At 40.7% G+C, this 9,977-nt stretch overlaps 1 long non-coding RNA gene across 1 annotated transcript; it reads left to right on the plus strand.

The window, feature by feature from the left end:
• The first annotated feature begins 1,178 nt into the window (after positions 1–1,178).
• On the plus strand, positions 1,179–6,401 carry LOC137860441 (uncharacterized). Its single transcript, XR_011098914.1, has 2 exons — positions 1,179–1,375; positions 4,322–6,401. It is a non-coding gene; the product is annotated as an uncharacterized lncRNA (long non-coding RNA).
• Positions 6,402–9,977: the final 3,576 nt, after the last annotated feature.

Consider the following 9,977-nt stretch of genomic DNA (forward strand, 5'->3'; position numbering starts at 1 on the left):
GAGCACCGTCATGCAAAGACATGCTGGTATGCGTCAATTATCAGCCTTCTTTCTGGGGAATTTTATTACCTTGTCCTTCTTCTCAATATGTTTCTGTGTGCTTATATTTGTGTTTTGCTGAACAAGTCATGGCAAGTACCATAAAGGCTTTTGCCCCTTGCAGTGAAATAATGGAAGTTTTTTTCTGTTGCACTATTTTATGACAGCATAAAATTTTATGACATTTATGAATGTTTGTCTCATGAAGCAGGTGGCTTGTTAGCCTTTATGTTTCTGGTCTCGTTTGTACACATATAATATTAAATCTTTGTCATAAGTTGGTGAGTTATGTTAAGATATTGTCTGAATCTGCACAAGAGGAAACTGATGAACCTTTTTTGATATTGACTAAGCAAGCAGGTTTATTTATCTGGTCTATATTTTGGTGTAGCATTTAAATCCTCCATATCACATAGGAACGATATGAGAAATGTGGGCAGCCAAGAGGCCAGAAAGAGGAGTCTGCCACTCATGGCTTGTATATAACCTTGTCCAGTTTATTTAACTTCTCTCTTCCATCTGTTTTTGTTCTCCCTAATCACAGGCATGCTGCAAGCCCGAAGTAACTGGGGATAATACTTCCTCTGGTATCTGTAAAATGCTGCGTTAGCTAGCCAAATGGCTATCTTGGTAGGTGCACACAGAAATAGCAAGGACTAATTCAAATGGCCCTAACAGTCAAAGCTCTGGATTGCCACCAAATCCAGATGCATCCCCAAGATGCAGCTGAGGTGCTGGGTTAGCAGCAGTAAAACTCAACTGCGCACTTCTCTGCAGGTTGCACTCATCATGCGTCTGCAGATGTTTTTAGACACTCCACTTCTACCCACCAGAGGGATTTTTTAAGTTCTGGGATGAAGGGGCAGCTTCTGGCTTTCCTTATGCAGGAGACAGTTGTCATGATGTGATGGTTATTGTGAGCGTCCTGCATTACAGTGAAACCTGTATTTATGGCCCCCTGTGCTTACGGTCACCTGCTATTGGCAGTTGCCTGTGTTAATAGCCGATGAAATCTCATTCCCTGGGAAATGTTCTCTCTTGCATAATCCTTCACTCTCTAACAGGCAGCCACCTGCCTGGCATGCTTTGGCCACCTGTCGGCCTGCCCAGCTGTGTAAATTGCACTGCAATCAGCATGGCAAGGCAGCTTGAAGGAGGTACCGCTTGGTGCCTGCAGATTACTTGTGTAACATGTTTTCAAGTCATTGACTTTTACATTGCAAACAAAGTCTTTTTATTTGACCTTTTAAATGCTCTGTTGCAAAATGTGCAGGAGTACAGTGACAGCACATATGTGGAAATTGCTTTCATGCTGATTTTTGGGCACTTTGTAATGGTGGTTACAGAGGTTTCTTCTTTTTTGGGGGTGGGGGGGAGGGAGCAGGGGGTTCCCCAGGATGTCCATTATTAGCTATTTAACATTTAACTATAATCCACAAATGGCATCCCTGGCTGTATTCCCAGCAGATACATCTCTGGGGCTGGGAGGAGCAGACTTGTCATTCCAAAGATGCATATACCAGCCCTCCAGTAAGTGTTCCCTGCTTCACTGCAAGTCCAGCATATGTGCAAGGATTAACTTTTCTCTTGGCATCTTTTCTAGAACAACTGATTAACTTTTTACTTTGTGCTGTCTAGCCTCCTCTGTGCTGCACACAAGCTGAATGCTATTTCCTGTCACTGTTCGTGAGCCCTGACTGAGGGAGGTATTTTACTTGCCTATTATCTGACCACAAGGCCATGGAGGCATTGAGAGTTTGGGGTGAGAAGGGTTGGTCCAGCATAGCAGTGGTGCACACTTAGCGTAACTGCTCCAGTGTTTAAGAAGGGGTAAGGTCAAACACTGGAGCAGTATCGTGTTTTGTCGAGGCAACAAGCTACTTGGGAGGGATTTTGGTTTGATGAAAAAGCTTGCCTTGTCCTTGTTTCAGCCTGTAGACTTTGGTCATGATATTTTCACTGGTTCTCTGATGTTTGGTTTTGAATAGTCACACTGCTCCTGCAGTCCTTAAGACATGAGCATCACAGGCATGGTGCCCGCAGGTCCATGTGCAGGCTCCACTCCATCACCTGCAACATGCCAGGCTGCTAAATTTAAGCAAGGGCTTAAAAGAAAGCTTGGGAAAAGAGCTAGAGCTTTCTGTGAGGCTGGCTGTGAAAGAAGAACCCACTTCCATGTTACTTGGGCTTCTGAGATTCACTGTCTTTGGCTGACTTCACTTGAATTTAATGGTTCTCATTGGACTACAAGATGAGACATTAATGAATTTAGTGTGTAGTTAAAAATTCACTTCAGTAATCTATACTCAAGTCTCTTTGTGTCTTGAACTCTTGACAGGTATGTTGTGTTGTGGCAAGAGGAGGGACTCGTATCAAAGCCTTGTGACAGACCTGCTTTTAGGTGGTTCAAGCTGTGGTGTTGAGCAAAAAATGCAGATTCTGTAATGGTGATGCTGGCCGAGTTGCAAACAAGGAATTACAGTAATCCCATCTAGATGTTATTAAATCATGTGCAAATTCTCTCAACGGCAAGGGACAAGGCAAGATTTAATCCAGGCAATGTTTATAAGATAGCAAAAGGCTGTTTCAGTTGCATTTTAGTATGTTAGGCTTTTACATCTCTTTTGACAAGCATAACTCCTTGACTTTTTGCAGATGTGTAACACAGATATAATAGATCACCTTTGGAAATGTGTTTTGAGTAAATAATTACTTTCAAGGATAAGAGAATGAAACTAAATCTTCAGTTATAGTTAGGGTTTTGGTGTAGCGACTTAAAGCTCTTTTTCTCCCAAACATCATAAACAATCTTTTCTGATATAAAAATATTTGTCAAGAGATATGTATAAAAATGCAAAGTAACAAGTGGAATGGCACACGCTGATTGACCCTCAGGTTATACCTTGCTAAAAGTTACTACTGACATATATATTACAAGTTCTTATCAAAATGTTTCTTTGTAATTGTTACATCAACACCTACAATCATTAGAGTGGAAAAGAGACCAAAAATGATTGATTTCTTCTGCAAGTTTTGAGTCTCCTTGTCTTTAGCACTTAACATTGTGAATTTTCTGTTTCTTTGTTTCTCAGTAAGGCCATTACTGTCATTTACGCAAGTTGAATGCCCTTACTAAGTCCAATGGGCCAGCGTATATGATGTGAGCTAAGTGTGTAGGTGAGAGCTCTGCTGGTTTGGAGCCAGAGTTAGAATTCCCTCTTTAATTAATTAATTTATTTATTTTTAATAAATATAAATAGTGAAAGAGACTTGTCATGTGTTTGTGGGAATCAACAGCACTTTGTCTCCTATCTTGTGGCCTCATCAGCCTTGGGCACATGGGGAAAGGCTGTTGGAAATCTCTGTGGCAATGCTTTAGTCTCCAGGAAGGATCCCTGGGTCTGGAGAAGGATGCTATGAAAGGTCTGCATCTCTATGCTATTTTTGCTTGTTTATCTCGTCAGTGCCAGCCTATTTTGTGGGCAGCTTGTGCTTGTCTCAAGGTATTTGGATTTGATAATCTGATCAGTGCCAGTCCATTCTTGGCTTCTCTGTCCACCTGCTGACTCCCTTGTGTTACCCTTCTGGTGCTCCATCCATCTGTTAAGAATTTACTTACAACATGCATTAAAATAAATCAGTATGATTTTATGTACAGAGGGTGCTGTTTCCAGCATTTCAAAAATCCTAATGAAGGGCCTGTTCCTATTATCTGTGTCTGCTAGTGACATAAAATCTTGTATTTTATCATTAGTGATTTACAGGGAATGCCATGATGCTCAGAAAACAGCCTTTTAACGTTCAAATTTGCTGATTTTCAGAATTCATTTTATACTTAGTTTTCAGTTAATACAGGTTTTCTGCATGTGTGCATATGCTGAACACTATTGTCAAGGAACTATATTCAGATACAGAGTGCAGCATCATCTTCCATTGAATTATTACTTGACCGTAAAGATCACATCTGAGACCTGGGGCAATGGAAACACTACAGATCCAGCCATTTTTTAGATTCTGGGCTACTGATTTTTCCATGGGTATGTGGGTACAAGATGACCCTGCAGGGAGAGAATACAGTTTTCCATCCACTGCAGAAGCTGACCTGAGCCTTATTTACTACCAGCACGAGTAATGCTATAGCTGGGGGAATCTGAACAGGGTGATGTGAAGAGACAACATCGGTCGGGCAAGGCCATGAGAGAGGGTGATGTCTGAGCCCTGCCGGGGCTCAGGATTATCTGGGAAGCAGGTGTCCAAGCCTCCTTTCTGATTTATGGTGCAGGTCTATGGAGCTTTGGGAGCAGTGCCCGATGGAACAACCACTGAAGATGTAGCTCCTTAACAATCAAACTGCTGCAGATGCAGGAGAAGGACTTCCTGGAGGCAAGGTGGAGACTCATCAAAAACTTTTGGAAGCTGATGAAAGGCTGCAGGCAGGTTTCATAGCTGAGGGCTCTGGTCTCTCCACGCCGCTAAGCAGAGCTTAGCAGAGGGGTGACTTAGATGGGTGAACCCAGCAGAGCTGTGCTGGTTATTGCTTGGCCCCTCGAGCAGGAAGCCGCTGAACTTCCAGCCATTTCCAGGGGATTAACAACGAGAGGAGTTGCTGAATACAGCATAGTTGATGCCATTTTATCTTCTTGTTAAATGTTTGCAAGCTGTACTTTATTTAAATGAAGCCTTCATCTGTAATGTATCAGTAAATGCAATAATGTTATAGGAAGAGAAGTGCAGCCTGGCTGATGTGGGGATTAAATTTTTTTAATGTTATGTTCCAGATAATGAGTAATGTGATATAAAAGGATTCTAATGCATTCAGCAAAGCCAAACTCAGCAAGACCCGAACAAACCCCAGAGGACACAGAGAGAACCAACCTATAATATAGGTCAATGTTTTCATATGTGGTGTAAGTTCCTTTTGTCTAATTAATCTACATCTACCAATATGTTAATGAGAGGGAGAAAGTGAAAGCTCATTGCCACCAAAAGGTCCCCAAGGCTGAAAGAAAACAGTCCCAGCTTGTGGCTAATTATTTTTTGCTTAAAATTTATTACTCTGAAAGATAAGCAAACATGGTGTTTATTTGACCCGTGCACCTTGTACCAGACACTCTTTCCAAATGCAGTTCTTTAAAACAGCAATTAAAATGACAGAAAAAGAGAAGAAAATGTTGCTGAAAACACAGCAGTACAGCAGTGAAAGAATGGGATGACATTCTTCCTGAGACACCAAGCCAGGAGGTGTGTGGCTAAAGGGTAATCTCAGCCTTCCTCTAAGTCCTGCCTCTGCCCATTTCCAAAGGGAATAAGGGATGGTCACAGCACCCTTTGGCAGGCTGCTGCTCTGGGGAGGGCATTGGGCTCGGCCACTCCAGTGCCTTTTGCGTGGGGCATCACGGTCTGTGGCACGGGGCTGAGATGGGTGCATGGTGCTGGAACGCAGCCCCACAGCCACCCTTGCCCGCGTGTGTGGGCAGTATGGGCAGCTCTTATCAAACACTCTGCTTACCCATGCCCCCTTTACCTGGGTAATGGATGTAGAGGCTGGAAGCAGCAGCCCCTGGGGAGCTATCAGGATATCTGATTTATGCAAGAGTCTGTAATAAACTTATGACAGATATTTCTGTTGCTAATGGGAATGTAAAAATTCAGATAACATATGTTAATTCTGATAAGAAAAATCCCTGATAAGAACAACTCCCTTACCACTAAATAGGCAAACTCAGCTCTGACTGCAGAAGTAAGTCTGCTCCTTACTGTCAGTGTGAAACATTCCTAAAAGATGAAGTTGTGAAATAGAAGTAGACTGCTAAGACTGAGAGTTCATCACTTGACATAGATCTTGTTCTTCCAAAGGAATTAAGTTGGTTGTGCATGTGTGACTTAATTTAACCTTGGATGAGGCCAAAAAGGAAGTCTTTCTGATTTGAATTTTATTGCATTTTTGAAACAATTTTTTTAAAAAATATGATGCCCAGTCAAAGCTCTCAGCAATGACAGTGTTTGCTATTGCACACAGCTGTTACTACCAGTGAATGACTGAAGCCCGAAGGGTCGACACAGGGGCTTTGATCATTTGTTGATGCTTTTGAAATGCTCAGCTTTTCCCCTTGCTTCCTAATGGTTTTATAACAGATTCATAATCTCACTCTTCTGAATGAGGTTAAGATGTAGATGTTGCTAAATGGCTTGTTTTGTGGTATTTCTATTACGTTTGAAAGAAAGTATTACTGATGTACTTAAGAACAGGTCTATGTAATATAAGAGAGGATACATATCCTGATGTACATTTTTTTTATAACATGTTGGTAGACTTTATCCTGGGAACATTCTCTTAAATACACACTAAATTTAACTTTAAAGCTATGTTAATTCAGGAGAAAAAAAAAAAAACACAACAGTATGCATCATCTGTCATCAGTTTGATAGTCTGTGATATGTGTAACCAATTGTTCTTATTTACATTAATTTGCATTGTGAAAAGCAATTTTACAGTTTCAGTCAGACTTAATAGGCAATTTGCAGCTCACTGCCTAATGGCGTAGTTACTTAAGCCTGCCCCCAGGGTGCTTTCTAGACCTGATATGAGACTAAACCTTTTAAATGTTCAATTGAACATCTTAAAAAGTCAAAAAGTCTTTAGCTACTAGACCCGGTTCATACTTGCCATGTCATATTTGATATTATTGCTATAGATGCCCTTTGATTCAGATATACATGTATGTTGCCCTAGACTGCAGAAATGATGATTTGATTCTAGAAAGCATCATGGCATGAATGATCCCTGCCCTGCCTCTGGAAGCACTTTACTGAAGGAAGAAGTGAAGGTAAGAATATCCTGGCAAGCCTTGCACCATGGCATTTGTGGTTCACCTGCATTTAATGCCTGAGTTTTCACCAAAGCATCTCAAATCTTAATAACATTTCCTTATGTATGAATGTATGAGCCATTTCCTATAGGTATGAAAAAAAGAGTATTCTTAAAAGAAGACTGAGTGAAAGCCCTTAATTCACAGCAATTATGCTTTGGGGGGAATATATAGGGGACAAACACAGAAATACAATAACACACTTTTGGGTGATGCTGCAGAGGCTGTTGTGATTTCTGGCATTCTCAGAGCACTAAGAAAGGTTCTTTGCCCCACTGAATTACAATAGGAGCTTGCCATTCTGGTAGCATATTTGATCAACGATGAGGCTCTGATAAACAGTCTTGTAGGGAGGGTTGCTGGTTCTGAGTGGTGAAGATGAGGGAGAAAGGAGCAAAGATCTCAAAGGATGGAGCCCCATTTCCTAATTCTGGTTACAAGCCACAAGTGAAAGTCACAACGTGTTTTAAGTAAAATTTCATATGAAGAATACAGTGTATGTGAAACTGAAGCAGATCACTCACTGATGGTGGGTAGGCTGAGCATTGACCATAGGTGTACCTCTGGCCTTTGTATTTAATATGTCATGTGGAAGTGTCAAGTGGGAGTCAGTTTTCTAAGAATTACAAAAAAAGATGTTTTGCTGTTCAGTCATCCTTGTACTAATGATTAATGAATAAAATAGGGAGTTGGGATACTCATTTACATGAAGATATAGACATGTTTGAGATCAAGATGAATCAAGGCCTAGGTTATTGTTGTAGCTTGACAGCGATCCTTTTTCACATTCAGCAGTGTTCACTTCTATCATGCTTCCAGATGCTGAAATATGTTTCTAGCCCATGCTGATATCACATAGATATATGCATTTTATGCAACAGATTTTGAAATTGTGTGAATGTTATTGGGTTCCTATCTTCCCTAATACGTCTTCCCTAATGTGATAAAGCAAATACAAGGTGTGCTAATAGCCATTTTCTCAAAAAGAATAAATAATGTACCATGCTGAAAGAATGTAATACCACCATCCTTCTGCTGCAGGGGTCTGCTTTATTTCTGCAAGTGTTTTACTTCAGAAGATGTTGCAATTCACTTCACAGTAGTATAAAAGAAATTCAAAAAAAGCTGCTCTATGTGTTACTTGGCATATCTTACATTTGTAGCATTGTGCAGTGTGTGGAAAGATAGTCAAGGGAAGTTCTGTATCAAACCACTCCATGTCATAATGCAAAAATTCCCTCATCTACAATAAACTCAAAGTATTTGAGGCTGTGAATATCCCAGACAGTTTAGGGAAAAAATGCTAAAATGAAATTAAGCTTTTTTAGTGTTTTTCGACTATATCAGGCTAGTTTCAGGCTGGCTTGAGGTCAGCTAAGTTGTGCAATGCATGGAGGTGGTTAAGTAGCCTAGGCAATCTGGTTCTGTCTATATTTGTGCTTCAGAATATCAGTGATCTAACCATCTTTTTTAAAGATGCCCTTTGCTGTTTTCTTACTGCTACATTTAAAATGGGAGGTATAGGACATTTTTATAGCACTAGCATGAATCTGTTACTTTTCTGAGATTCACTTGTAACCTGGTTAATATTTGTATCTTTTTATGCAAAAGAGTGACAATTATGGCCGCACACAGTGTGAGCATGTTCTGTGACTGAAGGCAGCGTCAGACCTGGAGCACAAAGAGGGCTTGAGCTCCTCTCCCTCCACCTGCACCACGTGATGTTGGTTAATGTCTGACACAGCCTAGGTGGCTGGAGCTCTCACAGGGGACCTGCTGTTGTCCTCACCAGCTCCTTCTGTAATCCTGCTTTAGAGTTTGCCAGAAAACACACTGGGGAAGTAATGGTTTCTTTGTTTCAATGCACTCTTCCTCTGAACTTACAAAGAGGTCCTTACCAAGTGATAAAGGCCAAGTCCCTGAGACAACTAGCTAAGTTTTGATTTGCTCCCTACTCTAGGGTATTCACTCAAAATCCTAAGGGTGTTGAAAACAGTCACTGCTGTTTACAACACATTTTAGAAGAACTACCTTGTGGAACTGTCATGCAATTCTTGTTCTGCTTGCCAGATACCCAATTCGTCTGTCAGTTAGTTGGGTTTTATGTTTCAAAGTCTATATTCCCCAAAATGGAGAGGTAATATTTCAGAAACAAATCACAATAATGGACAATTTTGGATTATTCACGTTTGCTTACCTTTAAATTAACAACTGACAAGGACAATTTCTAGTTTGCTGCAGCACAGTCCACACAAAGGCTTCTATTATTATTATTAATATTTAAAAACCAGCAACCTTTAGATATAAAACCGTAAACTAGTATTTCTATGTTGTTATGAAGATCACAGAATCACAGAATTTCTAGGATGGAAGCACTGCATCTAACCCATCTTGTAATGGACAATACTTTTCATCAATTTCTGCAAGATAGGTTTTAAAAGTTAAGCTGCATACCCTCTGGGTTCACACTGAACACCAAATATATTCATTGTAGACAAGAACTCAGCAAATCTATTAATCCATTAATCACTGGCATGTATAATGACCTTCATACCTGTATCTCAGTGTGGCCAACCATGTCAAGCACACCAAAACACTCTAATTCTCAGCCCAGGCAATAAGCAGGCAACACGCTCTCTGCAGGAGGAAACCAGTCCCAAGAACAACACTATAAGAATGCAGAGAGATCACCCCAAAATGTATGTAATATGGCCAAAAGCAAGAGCCACAGGCATGCTGTCAGTTCAGAGCTCCCAGGAGCGTTGTGTCCCAACGAGCACTGGGGGACAGAGCCACCACCACTGGGGACCAAGGCAGGGCTGAGTTCTTCAGCAAAAGAGAAGTTGTGTTATTTTTTAAAAAACATTGATATTCACACAGACAGAGGAATGTAGTATTTTGGGACAGTGAAATTAACTCCTGTGCAGATTACTTACAACTTACTTGCATGGACAATTTCATGTCCAGAGTCTTTTTCAGTGGTTAAGAATGATCATCAAGGCAAACTGCAAATCAAATGAACAGACATGTTGTGCTTTAAATGATTATGCCAGCATTTTAAATTGATTA

This window comes from Anas acuta, chromosome 8, assembly GCF_963932015.1.
Source record: "Anas acuta chromosome 8, bAnaAcu1.1, whole genome shotgun sequence".
NCBI classification, from domain to species: domain Eukaryota; kingdom Metazoa; phylum Chordata; class Aves; order Anseriformes; family Anatidae; genus Anas; species Anas acuta.